This window comes from Clupea harengus, chromosome 10 (genome assembly GCF_900700415.2).
Source record: "Clupea harengus chromosome 10, Ch_v2.0.2, whole genome shotgun sequence".
NCBI classification, from domain to species: Eukaryota; Metazoa; Chordata; class Actinopteri; order Clupeiformes; family Clupeidae; genus Clupea; species Clupea harengus.
The window spans coordinates 7,182,846-7,190,170 of NC_045161.1; the positions used below are offsets into that span (position 1 = coordinate 7,182,846).

Sequence of the window (7,325 nt, forward strand, 5' to 3'; positions counted from 1 at the left end):
GAAGCTCATCCGAATAAATGAAGAAATACATCGCACTTAATGAGCCCCTGACCTGACCCCCCCACCCCCGCCCCATATCTGGCCCCCATACCCTTAAGCCAGCCGGCAAGATGCTATCTTTTCATTAGGACAGATGCTATTACTGGGCGTGCCATCCACAGGGGGGAAACAGGCAGCTGCCCAGAGTTATCACAAGCCATCCCTCATCGACCAAAGCACAATGGTAATTTGACGAAAAAGCCTGATTTGTTCTTTTTTGCAGGTTCTCTCTCTCTTTTTTTTTAAAGACCCCCCCCCCCTTCCTCCCTCTCTGTTTTCCAAACCTAATTAGAGAGCACAATAAAAATAAAACAGGCTCTTGGAGAAGGGGACGCTGAATGTCTTTCGGTGCGGCGAAATTAAGTTAACTCTTCACATTTGGGTGCTGATGAAGATAAAATGGGTTTGCAGGCAAAGGGCAGGCGAGCCATTCTCAAAGCACAGCAGGATACCTGAGGCTTTGATCAGAATAAATGTTGCTGGTCGTATGAAGCGGGAAGCATACATACGTGTGCACGTGTGGGCTTGCCTGCAAGATGATTCTGATGCCATCCATCATGCAGAGTATTGATGCGATCCTTTGATTCCCCCCAGCAGTGATATTCTTCTGTTTGCCTGCTCTCATTCATCATTCAAAGGGTTCGTGCCAACGTAAGGGGGCTGCTGTGTAATGAAGAGTAGGCCCAGGTCACCTTGAGCTGTAAGCAAGCCCCCAAATTCCAGAAAGATCAAAGCTATCTTTGTAGCTATCTTTGTACACTCACAAGCACACACACACACATACACTAGTGTATACACAAATGTCAATTCTCATTCCTGTGCATATTTTTAGGAAAGGAAAGAGACAGTCCAACAGCTTTCCACCCTTCATGGACAGTGAATTTCAGGTCTCCAGCGTCCAACTTATGCTGGCTGATAGTCCAAGGTAATGGAGATTAAGGCGATTAATTAAATTTGCAGCTGTTCTGACACATTGGCGGTGGCCGGGGGGCCATAGGCACAGTCTCCCCGTTGGATGGTGGGATAGGCGGATGAAACGCCCCGCTGCCTCCGTTCCCGGGAGCTCATGACGATGGAGACGTCCCCGGGAAACACTCCAGATTGCTGAGCTTTTCAAAGACGTTGCTTTTCATGTATATATACATGCCTTGCCTTGCTGTGTTGTCCACTCTCATCTACAAACACAGCTTTTGCCCACCTCACTGCCCATAAGTTTGAGAAATCGGCCTCTCAGGCTCGTAAAAAAAAAGGAGCAATACGGTGCCCTTTAAAGATTATAAATCGTCTGTCAGCCCTCCTGAAACGCATTTATCATCAGGGTGCTTGTCAGGCGGCTCAAAAGAGGGACAATCTGCCTAAGACACGAGCACAATGCTGGGACTTGTCCCCTTCAGAAACCCGCGGGCTCTTATCAAATCCACCCAGAGTGCTACTGATGGAGCATCAGTGTTTCCTTTCTCATAAATGACAAGGATTACTCGCTGAGTAATTGGATATAATTAAACATAGAGCGCCAGAGATGTCCCCCCCGCTGTCTCAGGCACAATGCACAGCACGGTGGGGGATTCCGACAGATCCTAACAGCAGCTTCTGCTTGAGATATGCCCATGCGTTTATGCTTAAGAACCACAGTGCCACGGATATCTGTTCCAACACTGTGGAAACCCTGCAGACATCCTTAAAGATGTCATGCTGAGAAGAACCATATTAAGCCTTTTAAGCAATCCATGTTCTATCCAAAGAACACAGCCTGTTCTCCAAGTAAGAGAAAGGGTCACTTTCAAAACGACATGGCAGCTGAGTCGCACAAAAGGCTCTCTAGTTCTGAGATGATGCACAAACAAATAAAAACGCTCTTCCCGGCTACCACAAAACCCACCACCTACACACACCAAAACCTACAGCCTGCACACACACACGACAGTGTCCGGTCACTCCTTTCCCAGTCGAAGAGAATAAGGTCACGAACCTGTCAAAACCCACATTCCCTCCCATCTTTAATTTACATCCCAAATCACAGCATGAAATATTCAGCTGAGTGAAGTCTGACAGAGGTGGCACTGACTGAGGCTGTGTGACAGGACACGCAGTGGGGGCTCTCTGGTCTTCATCAAAGCCCCCTCCCCTCACCCCCAAACACCCCCCCATCCCTGTCTACATCAGGCTGGCAGGAGCTTGGATAAACTGCGTTGACACGGAAGGGGCACAGGCACTGGGTCGGCAGGGAGGGAGAGAGAGAGAGAGAGAGAGAGATGCCACCCAAAATCCCTCCTGAGTCGAGAATCCGGACAACATCAATCAGGGCAATCCGAGAGGGAGCGCAGAGAGTGGAATATGGACAAGTCAGCATTCACAAAATCAAAAGACAGCAGATTTCTTTTCCTTCTTCCTTCATCTCTCCTTCTTTTTCTTCTTTCACTGAGTGAGGAAGTGGCCTGCCACAGCGCCAAAGGAGAGCAGGGTTGCTGCCAGTGGGGATTACGGGAGGAATATATATTACATGCTAGGCAGGATGTTCATTCCAACTTCAGGCAGGGAACAAGCAAAGTCACACAACAATGACGAAAACAACAACAGCAGCAATGGTCACAAAAGAGTCGTCGGAAAATATCACTGAAAAGGTCAGGCGGAATCAGGAGAACTCTGAGTCTGTGTGGAAAAATGAATTATATATACCCTACACCGGTCTGAAATATGATCAAGTCTGTGTGACTGTGATTCCTTCAGTCCTGGTATTTGTGAAAATAAGTGCTGATGTGGGTATTTGTTGAAAAAGAAAGCCAGGTGGGGATTAGATGTGAAAGGAAAAGGTGTATGGATTAGGAATTAGTTATCACAACTAATAAGAGTTTATTGAAAATCCCCCGTCAGCTTTGGAGGAGGCTGAAAGAAAAGCACACTGGGCAAATTCAACAGAAAGAATTGTAGAAAAAGAGAGCGGCTTGATAGCGCGCCTCTCAGTCAGCACATTCTATTCCAAGAAGCCAATCGGAATAGAAGTTAATGGCCTCAGGGATCGGGACGGACGGGCTGGAGGGCAAGTTTTAATGGCGCTCAGCATCCAGAGATGAAGAGGGGAGATTATAAAACCGAGCCCCAGTGTCAATTATCAAATGGCTCCAGATTATGGCCATGATGAATATTTGAAGAGCGATCTTTGGTGGGAAATCGAAACCTGCGCGCTCTCTTCAGGCCAAGGGTGCCAAGGTAGACCGCGTTCTCTCCAAAAACCATCACCCATTTTTTTCCCCTTAACCCCACAAAACAATAGCATACATGAACGCACCTACTGGCTACATCAAACGTAGGCGGAATATCCATCTAATTGATAAAAGCTATGGCAGGCGTGTCTCGATTACACCGAAAGATCACGATGACAAACTGCTCAGACAGTAAATAATGTCGGTATAGTTTCAGAAGTCAGTCACGAGTACTGTACATGTATCAGTGGTGGTGTCAGACAGACTAGACAGTGGACAGTCTAAACGAGAACAGTACAGTCACATGGTTTGACACCTTATAACCACAACAAGTGAGGAGCGTATTGGGACTGGTGTAGCCGAGAACAGACACTTATCTAATCAGTGTCTCTTATTACACATGTAGAAACACATGCAGGAGGTCAGTGTCACCAGACCTAGAACAGATTGGAAAAATAAGGAAACTCCGATTACTCGCACTGGGTTAGCATGGGTTCATTAAATAGTGACGAGGTGTAATACAAGGCAGCACAATTCAGAAACAGCTGCTGGTTCACCTCACACCCAGCACAGATTCAAAAGCCTACTCTGCCTTTGGGCTTTGTGTTTAAAGTACCAGTGGATGGTTGCATGATCTGATCCCAAAGAGCACAAGCAGCAGAAAGAGAAGAAATATCCAGATGGTGGTCAATGATGTTACCTCTTTGTTTCTGTAAAGTGTAACCTCACACACCACCATCACATTGGTAATCTAGTTATAATACAAAAAAATTAAATATATAAATCTGAGCTGCATCAAAGCAACCTTCTTTTCACTGCAATAAAAATAAACCATTAAATGCGCCAAGAGGTACTTTCTTCATTAACATTTAACTTACTTTATTGAGACAAGTGCCCTCGATTGGGCTTTCAATTGGGTAGTAGTGGTGTAAGTTTCCTCTAAAGCACACATTCCCCTTCGCTAGAAAAAAACCACAGCATGATACCGGTGACAATTAGGCCAAGTAGCTTAACTGGAGATCCTACTAGGATAGTCTACTACACCCAACATTAAGTCCTACAACAACTACACCATGCACCAACAAAAACCGCTAGGAAAGACCAAACAGCTATAAGGTTACACATTTTGGCATGGCACGCACGCCCCACTTACAACCTCAGAACCTATTGAGACCAATTACGAGGGCGTGCAGGCCAACCTTGCATTTTCTTTCTTGCATGAAGACCTTCATGCTTTCAGTACGGTAGTTTGAAGTGGTTAAATGTGATTACGCTGAGTGAAACATTTAGAAATATTAAATACAATATTCTTATACAAACATGACCTGATACCCGAGAAAAGTCCCCACGTATGGTTATTTTACTCATCATGTCTTGCCAGAATTAATATTTTCAATTGGAACGTTATATATCAACACAGATAAAACAGGCTATAATGAATAACTCATGGGCACAAGGTTATTGATAATCAGATTTTTTGTTTCATGCTGAATTCAACTTGTTCAAATATACCACAGAACATAGCTCACTACTCTGTAAAAACACGCAGTTCATGATTATTGCAAACTATGTTTTCATTAGGAGGGACTAAACAGTAGTTTAAGTAAAAGTGAACAAAATAAAAATAGAATATTAGCTTTTGTCATTTGTGCGTTAAGGCGTCAGAAGAGGCACAAAAAGAGCATAAAATGAAGCGCACGGTAGTGTGCATTTAAACTTTTACCATATTTACTATGATATCACAGTTCCGATGTTTATGATACATTACTCTCAATAGCAAACTGCGCAGAATGTATAAACTCATACATGATAACGTGAATTAGTAATTAAAACCCATTTGCGTGCCATCGTCGTTCCTTTGCGAATCCAGAAATGAAAGACGCAGTGACTGTAATTTAGTCAAATTGATATCAATTATCAACTCGTGACGTTACTCTTCTCGTACTCATAAACGTTATTTGGTTTCGATCATACGATACCTCTGCAGAGTTGTCTGAGGTGGTTGCACGGCTTCACATAAGTTCCGCGCCTGGAAACTTCGGGTACTGTGATCGTGCTCATGGACCTACTGAATGAGCTGCAGTGCTGGCCATCCCCGATCAGCGCAGAGCCCTTCTACTTTACAACAACCGAGAGCGCGCCTGCTTCTTAAAGCACCGCACCCCAGCATATGTAGGCACCATTTCAAAACGAATGAGGAGAAAATACACTCACACACTTTCCTTACCTGGGCTTAGATGTGTAGTGTGAACTAAACTACATATTATAACTTATCTAAGCCGGCAGGAGAACTGCAGGAGTTACATAATTATTTTGCATTGCCTGGTAAACATTTAGAGGTCAGACATGGTTAGACAAGTCAAAAATGCAGAGGGTTTTTATTTCACTCCAGTTTTTACTAAAACAGACAAATTAAACACTGATGAAATGTTACAATAAAATGTAGTATAATGAACAAAAATGTACCCTTATTACAAGTATATTAAATTACAATTCTACAATTACGAAGGAAGTACAGAGCAAAGTAGTGGGGGCAAAATATTTTGAATGGCATTGTTGAACCCAAACTAAAAGAGCAGTCACCTCCAATTCACCCCTTTGTGCATTAAACAAATCCTGATTTACACTATACTAAGACAAGTGAATTATTTTTTTCCTAATGTCCTTACTGCCAACTATCAACACACATCACTACTAAATCTTAAACAGTATTCCATTAAGACTGGCCTTTCATTAGCCTGACATCTGCAGACTGTATGTCATCTCAGTTTTAGAAGGGATTACAGTCAGTTGAGAAGAGTTTTGCTGACCACATTTCTAGCAGCCAGATCAGTGAGGTACAGGGAGAAGTTGATCCAATCTGTCAATATAACTGTAAATTATGCATTCCTGATGCATGTTGGCAGATTGAAGCCACAGTTGGCGTCAAGCAAGACTGCTTACTCACACCAGTACTCTTCAAGATTTACCTCATTGCTGTCACTCTCCTCTCCAGAAACACGCTCAACGTGACTGACGGAGCACATATTCAATACCATCTGGACAGTACTGTCTTCAACCTCTGACGGAGCACATATTCAATACCATCTGGACAGTAATGTCTTCAACCTCCCATGGCTTGCATCTCGCTCCAAGACCACCTCCACAGTCCTCTTTGAGCTCCAGTATGTTGATGATGCTACCGGTCTAGATCTTCACCCAACAGGCCTGCAGAGGATCGTTGCGTCCTTAGACAAGGAGGCATCATCTTGGATGGGCCTGGAAATCAGTATCTCGAATACATTGACCCTGCAGACAGTGTTTCATCACAACAAACCCTCCTCGATCATCGTAGTACGAAATGCACCAGTGGAGAACACCTACTCCTTTTTGTATCTCGGAAGCATGATATACGATGATGTCTCCGTGACTGAAGAGATCACAAATCAGTTCAAGCAAGCCTCCTCGTCTCTGCTTACATGTCTTCTCCAACCACAATCTTCGAACCATAAGGTTGCCATCTATAACGCCACCTGCATCTCAACATCTGTTTCCTCCAGCGGATCCTGGGCATCAAGTGGGATGACAGGATACCTCACACCAAGATTTCTGGAGTGCATGTCCTCCACCAGTGCCATGCCATATTTCTTCACCGTGTTCTCTGCTGGACAGGACACGTTGTTTGCATAGAGGGATCTCGCCTCTGAGACCCATCCCTCCGAACTTGCCGAGGGGACTCGGAAGAGATGGAAAGACCATCTGAATAGATCCCTGAAGGCTTGCGCCATCCCACCTGGAGATCTAGAGACCCTGGCAGTGGACCGTGTCCAATGGAGACAATTGGTGGCCCTGCATCTGCCGTTCAAGGATCGGCACCTGAATCCTCCAACCCTTGCCAGACATTTTCCATGTCCCCACTGTTCCTGCATCAGGCATTCAAGGATCGGACTCGCATTCCATCAGCAAGCCCACCAAATGATAAAAGAACAGTGGAGGCAGACGAAGAAGAAGCTGGAGAATGCCATCATCGAATCCTATGGACAGCCCTAACAGCCCAAAGTAATCCCTGAGGATGTTCGTGACCATAGTCTTCTGCTGAGCTTGCAA

The 7,325-nt window shown here is 44.7% G+C and overlaps 1 protein-coding gene across 1 annotated transcript in view; it reads right to left on the reverse strand.

Moving 5' to 3' along the window:
- LOC105900941 (cortexin-1-like) overlaps nt 1–6,868 on the reverse strand; it is a 12,041-nt gene extending 5,173 nt beyond the window's left edge. Inside the window, 1 exon segment of the mRNA XM_031575162.2 lies at nt 5,219–6,868. The gene's annotated coding sequence lies outside the window, so the exon portion shown is untranslated.
- Between the last annotated feature and the right edge of the window lie 457 nt (nt 6,869–7,325).